Source organism: Elaeis guineensis, chromosome 14, assembly GCF_000442705.2.
Source record: "Elaeis guineensis isolate ETL-2024a chromosome 14, EG11, whole genome shotgun sequence".
NCBI classification, from domain to species: domain Eukaryota; kingdom Viridiplantae; phylum Streptophyta; class Magnoliopsida; order Arecales; family Arecaceae; genus Elaeis; species Elaeis guineensis.
In genome coordinates this window covers 5,884,503-5,897,874 of record NC_026006.2, presented here as the reverse complement: position 1 = coordinate 5,897,874, position 13,372 = coordinate 5,884,503, and positions in this window count along the sequence as shown.

Sequence of the window (13,372 nt, the reverse complement as noted above, 5' to 3'; positions counted from 1 at the left end):
CTTGACGATTAGGTCAACTCTTAACTTAATCGGGTCAAACCCAACTGAATCCAATTCAATTAGACTTGATCCAAAAATTGACCGACTCCGAAGTTATTTATGTTGTCAAGATTTGCTCCGATGGAATATGGGACAACCAAAAATTGATCGACTCATTAGTTAAGAGGACAACCAACCTATATGGAGCTGGTGAGATGTGTGCCATATAGGTTGGTTGTCCTCTTAACCAATGAGTGTGAAGACACTAGTATGGCATACAGGTGAGATGTAAGGGTACATCTGCACTGAATGTGACCAACTTCGGAGCTATTTCTGCTATCAAGATTTGCTCCGATGGAATATGGGTATAAATATCCCTCTGATCTGAGACCGCCACGGTGACTTACAAGTAACTCACTGCACTTAGGCACTGGACTACCTGAATTTTTAATTCAGTGACGGAAGGCTGCTAGGTGTAGTCAAATACTTGACTTGTCGGTGCATGTGTCAAGATGGGATTGACCACTCCAGTTCAGGAGCTGTGTACAGTCATGTTTTAATTTAGCAAAACCTTGGCCAGGGTAGTCCTTGTGAGGAGTCACAGGACCATTTGAGTTGAGCACGATTCGGATGATTTGATCAGGGTTGACAATTTAACCCTGAGTCATCCTAAACACAGAGGTCAAAAGGATGAATTATACAGTAACCATATTTATGTAGGTTCTGAGTGTTGCGATTGTGACCATTCGACCTATCCGATCGTTGGGTACTATTGCTAGATGGTCACTTCGATTAGTACAGAAATTAGTTCTTGTGCTACCGGCTTAGGTTCGAACCTGTGGGGTCACACACATTAGAGGTTCTTATCTGATCTAATGTTTGATGTAGAATCCTACATGTTTGGGACTCTATGATCGAGAATCAAGATTCTCTAATCATGAGTTCCACACATTATGGGTATCGGGATCAAGAGTCCCACTAGTTGGGATTCTTCGATCAAGATTACATATCAATGAATTCTGATGTCTGATTGCCCATCGGATTTGGACTCAGTATTTATGAGAGGTTTAATTAGTGATTTGATCGCTAATTAACTCAATTTGATTGAGTAATTATTTTTGGATCAAGTCCAATTGAATTGGATTCAGTTGGGTTTGACCCGATTAGGTTAAGAGTTGACCTAATCATCAAGATGGTTTGGTTCCTGATTTGATCAGGGGTTGGGCTTAGTCAATTCTTGATTTGATTAGGATTTTATTGAGCCTAATTAAATTTAACTAAGTTGGGTTTAAATTAGTCTAATTGAATCTAACTTATTTGGTTCAATTAGGTTGGTTTAAATAATTAAACCACCTTGACCCAATCTCCATGCGCCACCTCACTTCCATTGCACCCATTTGGATTCATGAGAAGGAACTTCTCATGAATTTTTTTCTCACGCCAAGCCCTCTCCACACCCCGCTTTAATGTACCAAATGGATGGATAAGGATGATTGATTGGCCATTCAAATTCAAAATAAAGTTTGAATTTGAATGGCAATCAATCTTTGCACCTTATCCCTTTTTTTACGCCCTATTTATTACATGAGAAAAGGTTTCTCATGAAATCTCTCCATGCACAATTTAAGCCACGCCTCATGCCTTTAGTGGATAAGGGATGAGTTGGTGTTCATTTGAATTCAAAATTTGATTTGAATTCAAATGCACAATTACTCATCTTTATCCTTTCTTTTGGATAAGACGTTTGACGTTGTTATAAAAGGAGGAGAAGAGTGGGGCGTGCAAGAATAAGTTTTTTGGAGAAAAATTTTGGGGCATGAGAAGTCTTGTGCATGAGAAAAAAATTCATATCCTTCCAAGAGAAAAAGAAATAAAAGAAAGAAAAGTGGGTGCAAGATTTTTGGTGAGTTTCCTAGAGTTTTAGCCTGAGATTCGGGAAGTGAGAAAGTGAGCTACGAGTGTCGTGAGCCCACAAAATCTCTAAAAGATCTTCAACATCCTCTCAAACACATCTGTTGATGATCTGAAGCATCCGAAGAATCGATAGACATCGATCGAAGGAGTTTGATCAGCATCCACCATCAAAAGAGCTCTACAACGAGCTAGCACTCATGAGGAGTCAATCAGATCGAAAGCTTCGTGTGGACGATCCACAGAGGCCAGACACACTGTGGCTGCATCGCGACGATCAGACTCTCCCGACGGTGATCAGATTGCGGCGATCTACTACCCGCACAAAAGTATTGTGTTCTGAATACATTACAATAAAGTGTTTATTGTTCAAATTCGAATTTCAAATTTAAATGCATGCATGCTATATATCATATTTAGATCCTAGTGTAGGATAAATTTATGTTAATTAATTAGATTAATTAATATTTTTCTGCTGTAAAATCATGATTTTGAAAAAGTTTCAAAATTACCATTTTACCCCTGCACTGAATCTTCCCCACAAATGGTATTAGAGTGGGTTCTTAGATATGATATATATATTTGCATGCATAGATTAAGTTGTAATCTAAAAGTTTAAATTTAAAATTTGAAATTCAAAATTTAAAATTTGAATTTTGAAAGTTGTTCGAAATTTAAAATTCAAAAAAATTGAAATTTAAAATTTGAAATTTGAATTTTGAAAATTGAAATTCAAAATTCAAAATTCAAAATTTTGAAATTCAAAATTTGAAATTTAAATTTTGAAAGTTGTTCGAAATTTAAAATTCAAAAATTTGAAATTCAAAATTTAAAATTTGAATTTTAAAATTTGAAATTTAAAATTTGAAATTCAAAATTCAAAAATTTGAAATTTAAAATTTAAAATTTGGTGGAAATTTCAAATTTAAAATTCAAAATTTAAAATTCAAAAATTTAAAATTCAAATTCGAATAGTAAACACTTTATTGTAATGTGTTCAGAACACAATACCTTATAAATCGCAACACTCAGAACCTACGTGAATATGGTTACTGTATAATTCATCCTTTTGACCTCTGTGTTTAGGATGACTTAGGGTTAAACTGTCAACCCTGATCAGATCATCCGAATCGTGCTCAACTCAAACAGTCCTGTGACTCCTCACAAGGACTACCCTGGCCAAAGTTTTGCTAAATTGAAACACAACTGTACACAGCTCTTAAACTGGAGTGGTCAATCCCATCTTGACATACGCACCGACAAGTCAAGTACTTGACTACACCCAACAGCCTTCCGTCACTGAATTAAAAATTTAGGTAGTCCAGTGCCAAAGTGCAGCAAGTTGCTTGCAAGTCACCGTGACGGTCTCAGGTCGGAGGGATATTTATACCCATATTCCATCGGAGCAAATCTTGACAGTAGAAATAGCTCCGGAGTCAGTCACGTTCAGTGCAGATGGACCTTTACATCTCACCTGTATGCCATACCAGTGTCTCCACACTCATTAGTTAAGAGGACAACCAATCTATATGGCACACAACGACCTATGCTTGATAAACGTTGTCGTCCTTGGTAACAACGTATCATTTGATTGCGAACAGATTTAAGGACTAAACGATAAATCTTTTTTTATCGAGTCTAAATAGTCTAATTAAGCCTAATTAAGTTGGATTTAAATTAGTCTAATTGGATCTAACTTATTTGGTTCAATTAGGTTGGTTTAAATAATTAAACCACCTTGACCCAATCTCCATGCGCCACCTCACTTCCATTGCACCCATTTGAATTCATGAGAAGGAACTTCTCATGAATTTTTTCCTCATGCCAAGCCCTCTCCATGCCCCACTTTAATGTGCCATATGAATGGATAAGGATGATTGGTTGGCCATTCAAATTCAAAATAAAGTTTGAATTTGAATGGGCAATCAATCTTTGCGCCTTATCCCTTTTTTTACGCCCCATTTATTACATGAGAAAAGGTTTCTCATAAAATCACTCCATGCACAATTTAAGCCACGCCTCACACCTTTAGTGGATAAGGGATGAGTTGGTGTCCATTTGAATTCAAAATTTGATTTGAATTCAAATGTGCAATTACTCATCTTTATCCTTTCTTTTGGATAAGACGTTTGACGTTGTTATAAAAGGAGGAGAAGAGTGGGGTGTGCAAGAAGAAGTTTTTTTTTTTGGAGAAAAATTTTGGGACGTGAGAAGTCTTGTGCGTGAGAAGGAAGTCCATATCCTTCCAAGAGAAAAAGAAAGAAAATAAAGAAAAGTGGGTGCAAGATTTTCGGTGAGTTTCCTAGAGTTTTAGCCTGGGGTTCAGGAAGTGAGAAAGTGAGCTACGAGTATCGTGAGCCCACAAAATCTCAGGAAGATCTTCAACATCCTCTCAAGCACGTCTGTTGATGATCCAGAGTATCCAAAGAATCGACAGACATCGATCGAAGGAGTTCGATCAGCATCCATCGTCAAAAGGGCTCTACAATGAGCTAGCACTCATTAGGAGTCGATCAGATCGGGAGCTTCGTGTGGATGATCCGCAGAGGCCAGACATGCTGTGTGGCTGCATCGCGATGATCAGACTCTCCCAACGATGATCAGATTGCGATGATCTACTACCCACACAAAGGTATTGTGTTCTGAACACATTACAGTCGTCCTTTGCGCACACTTTTTCTTCACCACAACATAGGAGTTCAGAACACAAAATTTAAAAATTTGAAATTAAAAATTTGAAATTTATTTGAAATTTAAAATTTAAAATTTAAAATTTAAAATTTAAAATTTGAAATTTAAATTTTGAAATTGGTATATTTAGATATACTTGATCCTAGTAGCAAGTAATCGAATTGGGTTGGTTGCCATGGCCGTCCGATCATAGGAGAAAAATAGTGTTTAAAAGCCCTCTCCTCCTATTCAACGGGGTCTCCTATGGCGGTAGGGGTGCCGCTGTAATTATATCTCATGCAGATGAAGCAGTGAAAGAAATTAATTATAAAGGTTCAATTGTGAAATTTATCATGAATGTGTTAGATTAGATTTAAAAGAATATTCATGATTTATTTTTATTGAGTTATTTTCTGTTATGTAATTAGCAATAGGATTGCTATTTATGAAATGTGCTGATCTATTTGTGAAATGAGTCAACATATTTGGTGAACAAAAAATAAAACTTTTCAAATTTGAAAATTATTTTTGAGATGCCAAACCCTGACCCATCAGCCCAAATACTTAATTAAAAGAATTAAGTATTGTCTAGTAGGTCTAGAATTGTGAATTAAGACCTAAGACAATTGCATAAACTTGTGGGTCAATGGGTTAGATGGATTAGGTCCATAATTGGGTTAGACCTAAGGTTAGCTTAAAGAAATGGACTAAATTAGAGTAATTGATCAAATCTAATCAAAAATTGAATTAGATTAGATCAAGGATACTCTAGACTCAACTCCAATAGTTGTAATTGAATGGGTCCATGTCTTTAACTAGACCAAGATGGACTTAATTCATGGCTACGCGGTGGAACCCTATTTACTAAGTTGATCAAATTAAAACTAATAAACTGGTTGGTGTCTAAGGTAAGTTTGGCAGTTTGACCAGTGGTTTTTAAGCGGGAGCTACTCGCAGTGATTTGATCTCTGGCGAGTTAATGGCTTATCCCCACCATTGATCTCACTTACCTGGACAACCTGGTGAATTAGGTTTTGATTGGGTCACTTGGTGATTAGGGCTCACCCATGTCATTAGGTAAATCAGTTTGACTGATTTAGGTGCTCCTAATGCTGGCTTAATTAAATCCTTTTTAATCTGACTTGGTGAAGTCAATGGGAGGATTGAAATTGACTGGTAATTTTTTTTCTCATCTATCCTTTATTAAAATCCTCAAAAATTATTAGGTCCCTAAAAATGATTAAGTTATATTGATAACTAAGTCATAGCCTCCCATTAAGTGAGTGATAATGAGTCCATTAGTTTAATAATCATTGGAGGCCCAAAGGCCTGGTGCTTATTGACTAATGGAATTATCATTCATAGTATGATAATTTGGTTTGAGTCTTTCTGATGGTGGTCAGGTTGGTCGGCCAAAGTCGGGCCTGATCATTTATTGGTCCGATTCACCAAATCAAGTCATGTTAATGGTTGGACCTAACCAGATCTTTTCAGTGGAGGCCAAAGCCTACTGATTAGGTTCTGGGGCAAAATTGATTATTAGAAGTTGTTTAGAGAAACAATTGGTTATGAACCTACCCATAGATGCACGTGGGTTGACCAACCAAAGTTGGGCTCGTGTGTAGTCTGTGTGGATTCTAGTACCCACTAAGGAATTAAAATAATTTCTTGAATTGAAAGTTGAGGCTACCAATTCATAAAGATACTGAGAGAAACTTTAGACTAAAGTCCAAATCTTTAGTATTAATAATTTATGTACTAAAAGAGGTCTGATTTTCTTTTACGCAGCTATGGCCACTACCCTGTCCCTCCGATCATTATTAGATAATGACAAACTCATGGGACCTAATTTTGATAGCTGGTATAGAAAATTAAAAATCATCCTTGAGCATGAGTGGATCTTTTATATAGTAACAGATCCGACACCTGAGGAGCCAGTCCTGAACATTAGAGGGACGGTCCGAGACACTTATCAGAAGTGGCTCAACAACCGCACCACCGTTCGGTGTATTATGCTGGCGGCAATGAATGATGAGTTCAGCCGCAGGTTCGAGAATGCCTAGCCACAGGAGATGCTTCAAATGTTGAACGACTCCTTTGGCACGTCTGACGACATTGAAAGGCATAAAACTAATTGTGCCATTTTCAATGCTCGGATGAGGGATGGAGCCTCAGTCACTGATCATGTACTGTACATGATCGAAATGATTGAGTGCCTAACTAAACTGGGCTTTTCCCTGCATGAGCAGCTCGGTAAGGATGCGATCCTTAATTTATTGCCCAAGTCCTTCCTCCCCTTCCTTACTCATTTTCAGATGACAAAGCCTGCAGTGAACTACCACAATTTGTTGGGGTTACTACAGAACTTTGAGAAGAATCACCAGCTCCATAAGGAGTCGGTGAATGTTGTGGGAGGGTCTTCTTCTGGTCGTCGACCCTTTAAGAAAGGGAAGAAGAATAACAAGAAGAAGAAGAATAAGAAGGTGCAGCTGCATGCTGGGACATCTGCACAGGGTCAGACCAAGAAGCACAAGCCCGACCAGAGCTAGGCAGAGTGTTTCTTTTGCAAGAAGCAGGGGCACTGGAAGAGGAACTGTCCTCTATACATTGCTTCCCTGGACCCGAACAGGCCGAAGAAGAAGCAAGGTACTTATATGATAACACCTTGCAACTTTTTTATTTGTGTACTACTGCCTGGGTACTGGATACCGGAAGCCCTTATCATATTTGCAATTCGATGCGGGGTCTGCAGGTCAGTAGGAGATTTGATGAAGGCGAGAGATTCCTGAACGTTGGAGATGGAAGCAAAGTTCCAGTTCTAGCATTAGGAATCATGAACCTTGTAATCAATTCTCAAAACGTAATTCTGAGTGAATGTCACTATTGTCCAAGCTTTTTATTAAATATTATTTCTGTAGGCCTTTTGGCCATGAACGGTTATCAATTTTTAATAAAAGAAAATGTTTGCAATATCATTTTCAATGGTGTTACAATGTTTGTTGGACAACTTAATAATGGAATTTACTTTCTATCACAACCTGTTAATGTGGTTCAAACCTCCGGTAAATGCCCTAGAATAGATAATGTGTCAGAAGTCTACCTTTGCTACTGTAGGCTAGGTCATATCAATAAGAACAGGATAAACAGGTTGGCTCAAGAAGGAATTCTTGAAGTAGGTGATTGTGAATCACTTCTAACCTGTGAGTCCTATCTTCTTGGTAAAATGACCAAATCACCTTTTATTGAAAAAGGTGAGTGAGCCAGTGAACTCTTGGGTTTGGTACATTCTGATGTATGTGGACCCATGAGCTCAAGTGCAAGAGGTGGATATTTCTACTTCATAACCTTCACAGACGACCTATCGAGGTATGGATATGTCTTTTTAATGAAGCAAAAATCGGAGTCGTTTGAAATGTTTAAACTATTCCGAAATGAAGTAGAAAAATAAACTGGAAAGTGTATTAAAACTCTTTGATCTGATCGAGGAGGTGAATACTTTTCCAATGATTTTCTGACATATCTTGGGGAGAATAGGATTCTCTCTCAGTGGACTCCTCTGGGAACACCACAACATAATGGTGTATCTGAAAGGAGGAATCGACCTTGTTGGACATGGTTCGATCCATGATGGGGTTTGCTGGTCTACCGATCTTCCTCTGGAGATATGCGCTCGAATCGGCTTGATACCTTCTAAATAGAGTTTCGAGTAAGTCTGTAACCAAAATGCCATATGAGATATGGATAGGACGTAAGCCAGTACTCTCGCACCTTAGGGTTTGGGGGTGTCCGGCTTATGTTAAACATTTAAATACGGACAAGCTTGGACCTAGGTCTGACAAGTATAATTTTATAGGGTACCCAAAAGAGATCAAAGGGTATTACTTCTACCTAGCTGATGAGCAAAAAGTGTTTGTCAGCCTTAAGGCAATCTTTTTGGAAAAGGAGTTCCTTGGTGAAGGGACTGTTGCTTCTAAGATCGAACTTGACGAAGTTCGACAGGTGAAAAAATCGACATAAGTTGCTGAACCTGAACCAGATTTGGTTAGATCAGATCCGGAGCCCATTGTTCAAGCACCCTTAAGGCGATCTGGTAGAGTACCACATCAATCGGACAGATACTATGGTTTCTTGGTCTGAGATGGCGATCCTATCAAACTTGATAAAAATGATGAGGATCCGATCACCTACATGGATGCAATGCAGAGATCCGACTCTGAGAAATGGCTGGAGGCCATGAAATTCGAAATGGAGTCCATGAAGGTCAACGATGTGTGGACATTGGTTGACCCACCCGAAGGAGTAAAATCCATAGGGTGTAAGTGGGTCTTCAAGAGGAAGAGAGGTGCAGACGGAAAGGTGAAAACCTATAAAGCCCATCTGGTTGCCAAGGGATATTGTCAACGTTATGGTATAGACTATGACGAGACGTTTTCTCCTGTGGCAATGCTCAAATCCATTCGGATTATGCTTGCGATAGCTGTCCATCTGGACTATAAAATCTGACAGATGGATGTGAAGACAGCTTTTCTAAATGGAGAGCTGAATGAAGAGGTGTATATGATACAACCTAAAGGATTCACATCCACAGATGAGTCTAAGGTGTGTAGGCTACAGAGGTCTATTTATGGACTTAAGCAGGCATCACGGAGTTGGAACATACGTTTTGATAAGACGATCAAGACGTATGGCTTTGTTAAGAATGGAGAAGAACCATGCATTTATAAGTGGGCTAATAGTCCAGTAGTAGTATTTCTTGTATTATATGTGGATGACATTCTCTTAATCGAAAATGATGTCCCTGCATTACAGGGAGTAAAGATTTGGCTGTCGTCACAGTTCTCCATGAAGGATCTGGGAGAAGCTTCCTACATCCTAAGGATGAGGATCTATACGGATAGATCTAAAAGGTTGCTTGGTTTATCTCAGTCTACGTACATTGATACTATGCTGAAGAGATTCAGCATGAAGAATTCCAAGAAAGGCTATCTTCCGATAGGCCATGAAATTTCTCTCTCGAAGAGGGATTGTCCGACAACACCTCAAGAGAGAGAGCGTATGGGTAGGATTCCATATGCTTCGGCAGTGGGATCTATCATGTACGCCATGACATGTACACGATCAGATGTGGCATACTCACTAGGGATAGTGAGTAGATACCAATCTGATCCAGGGGAGAAACACTGGAAGATTGTTAAAACCATCCTGAAGTATTAAAGAAATACTAAGGACCAGTGGCTTGTTTATGGTGAATCGGACTTGAGACTTATAGGGTTTACAGACTCTAATTTCTAGTCTGATCATGATGACAGTAAAAGTGTGTCGGAATTTATTTTTACCCTTTATGGTGGAGCTATCTACTAGAAAAGCTCCAAGCAGCACACAGTGGCTGATTCAGTTTGTGAGATGGAGTATGTCGCTGCATCAAATGCTGCCAAAGAAGCGGTGTGGCTGAGAAAATTCATCACCGAGCTCAAGGTAGCACCCTCCCTTGTTAGTCCAGTTCTGCTTTACTGTGACAGCTCTGGAGCCATTGCTCAGGCGAAGGAACCAAAGGCACACCAGCGGACGAAGCATATTCTGTGCTGCTACCATCTCATCCGAGAAATTATGGATCGAGGTGACGTCGATCTTCAGAAGATCGATGGGAAGGAGAACCTAGCTGACCCATTCACTAAAGCCACTGCGGTGAAGGAGTTCGACATCTACAAGTCAAAGATGGGTATTAGATACTGCACCGATTGGCTTTAGGCCAAGTGGGAGATTGTTGGGAATAGTATCCCAAAGTCAATCGTCAGCCTGTTGATGGTTGTACTCATTTTTGAATATGTACATAAATTATAAATTAATAAAAATTATTTTGGAATTTTTCATCATAAAATATTTCATCTTCTAATGAACTCCTATGTTGTGGTAAAGTCCTTAGGACTATTTAGACTCGACAAAGGAGGATTTGTCATTTAGTCCTTAAATCTGTTCGCGACCAAATGATACGTTGTTACCAAAGATGACAACGTTTATCAAGCATAGGTCGTTGTGTGCCATATAGGTTGGTTGTCCTCTTAACCAATGAGTGTGAAGACACTGGTATGGCATACAGGTGAGATGTAAGGGTATATCTGCACTGAATGTGACCGACTCCGGAGCTATTTCTGCTGTCAAAATTTACTCTGATGGAATATGGGTATAAATATCCCTCTGACCTGAGACCGCTACGGTGACTTGCAAGCAACTCACTGCACTTAGGCACTGGACTACCTGAATTTTTAATTCAGTGACGGAAGGCTGCTGGGTGTAGTCAAATACTTGACTTGTCGGTGCATGTGTCAAGATAGGATTGACCACTCTAGTTCAGGAGCTGTGTACAGTCGTGTTTCAATTTAGCAAAATCTTAGCCAGGATAGTCCTTGTGAGGAGTCATAGGACTGTTTGAGTTGAGCACGATTCGGATGATCTGATCAGGGTTGACAGTTTAATCCTGAGTCATCCTAAACACAGAGGTCAAAAGGATGAATTATACAGTAACCATATTTACGTAGGTTCTGAGTGTTGCGATTGCGACCATTCGACCTATCCGATTGTCGGGTACCATTGCTAGATGGTCACTTTGATTAGTACAGGAATTGGTTCCCGTGCTACCGGCTTATGTTCGAACCTGCGGGATCACACACATTAGAGGTTCTTATCTGATCTGATGGCTGATGTAGAATCCTATATATTTCAGACTCTGTGATCGAGAATCAGGATTCTCTGATCATGAGTTCCACACATTATGGGTACCGTGGTCAAGAGTCCCACTGGTTGGGATTCTTCGATCAGGGTTACATATCGATGAATTTTGATGCCCGATTGCCCATCGGATTTGGACTCAGTATTTATGAGAGATTTAATTAGTGATTTGATCTCTAATTATCTTAATTTGATTGAGTAATTATTTTTGGATCAAGTCCAATTGAATTGGATTCAGTTGGGTTTGACCCGATTAGGTTAAGAGTTGACCTAATCATCAAGATGGTTTGGTCCCTAATTTGATCAGGGGTTGGGCTTAGTCAATTTTTGATTTGATTAAGATTTTATTGAGCCTAATTAAGCTTAATTAAGTTGGGTTTAAATTAGTCTAATTGGACCTAACTTATTTGGTTCAATTAGGTTGGTTTAAATAATTAAACCACCTTGACCCAATCTCCATGCGCCACCTCACTTCTATTGCACCCATTTGGATTCATGAGAAGGAACTTCTCATGAATTTTTTTCTCACACCAAGCCCTCTCCACGTCCCACTTTAATGTGCCAAATGGATGGATAAGGATGATTGGTTGGCCATTCAAATTCAAAATAAAGTTTGAATTTGAATGGGCAATCAATCTTTGCACCTTATTCCTTTTTTTACGTCCTATTTATTACATGAGAAAAAATTTCTCATGAAATCTCTCCATGCACAATTTAAGCCATGCCTCACACCTTTAGTGGATAAGGGATGAGTTGGTGTTCATTTGAATTCAAAATTTGATTTGAATTCAAATGTACAATTACTCATCTTTATCCTTTCTTTTGGATAAGACGTTTGACGTTGTTATAAAAGGAGGAGAAGAGTGGGGCGTGCAAGAAGAAGTTTTTTGGAGAAAAATTCTAGGGCGTGAGAAGTCTTGCGCGTGAGAAGGAAGTCCATATCCTTCCAAGAGAAAAAGAAAGAAAAGAAAGAAAAGTGGATGCAAGGTTTCCGGTGAGTTTCCTAAAGTTTTAGCCCGGGGTTCGGGAAGTGAGAAAGTGAGCTACGAGTGTCGTGAGCCCACAAAATCTCAGAAAGATTTTCAACATCTTCTCAAGCATGTCTGTTAACGATCTGGAGCATCCAAAGAATCGACAAACATCGATTGAAGGAGTTCGATCAGCATCCACCATCAAAAGGGCTCTACAACGAGCTAGCACTCGTGAGGAGTCGATCAGATCGGGAGCTTCGTGTGAATGATCTACAGAGGCCAGACATGCTGTGTGGCTGCATCACGATGATCAGACTCTCCCGACAGTGATCAAATTACTGCAATCTACTACCCGCACAAAGGTATTGTGTTCTGAACACATTACAATAAAGTGTTTATTGTTCAAATTTGAATTTCAAATTTAAATGCATGCATGCTATATATCATATTTAGATCCTAGTGTAGGATAAATTCATGTTAATTAATTAGATTAATTAATATTTTTCTACTGTAAAATCATGATTTTGAAAAAGTTTTAAAATTATCATTTTATCCCTGCACTGAATCTTCCCCACAATTAGAAGATGAAATAATTTGTGATGAAAATATCAAAATAATTTTTATTTATTTATAATTTATATACTAATACAACAAAGAACACAACCGTCAACAAGCTGACGATTGGCTTTGGGATACTATTCCCAACATACCAGGCAGTTATGGATGTTGCTGTCAATCGGTTACGCTCTTCCATCTATAAAAGAGACCCCCCAGATACGTTCTCCTCTAAGCTAAAAATACTATCTCTAAACTCTGCTAAAATTCTATTCGAGTGCTCCATTTTCGTTGAAGCAGAGTACTGACTTGAGCATCGGAGGGTCTTGCCGGAGCACCTCCAACTTCGATTTAGACTTTCCTTGTAGGTCCCGATGGCGGCCGTGATCCTCTCAACTCCAGATTCTCCAACATCGATGGAATTCTGCACCAACAGTATCAAAAAGGGAGAGTAGAAAAAATATGTCCTTTTGTTATCTTTCTTTTCTTTTCTCTCTCCTTAAAATTCTTTAAGATCTTAATTGATGCTGTCAAAAAGGGAGAGTAGAGAATCAAAAAAA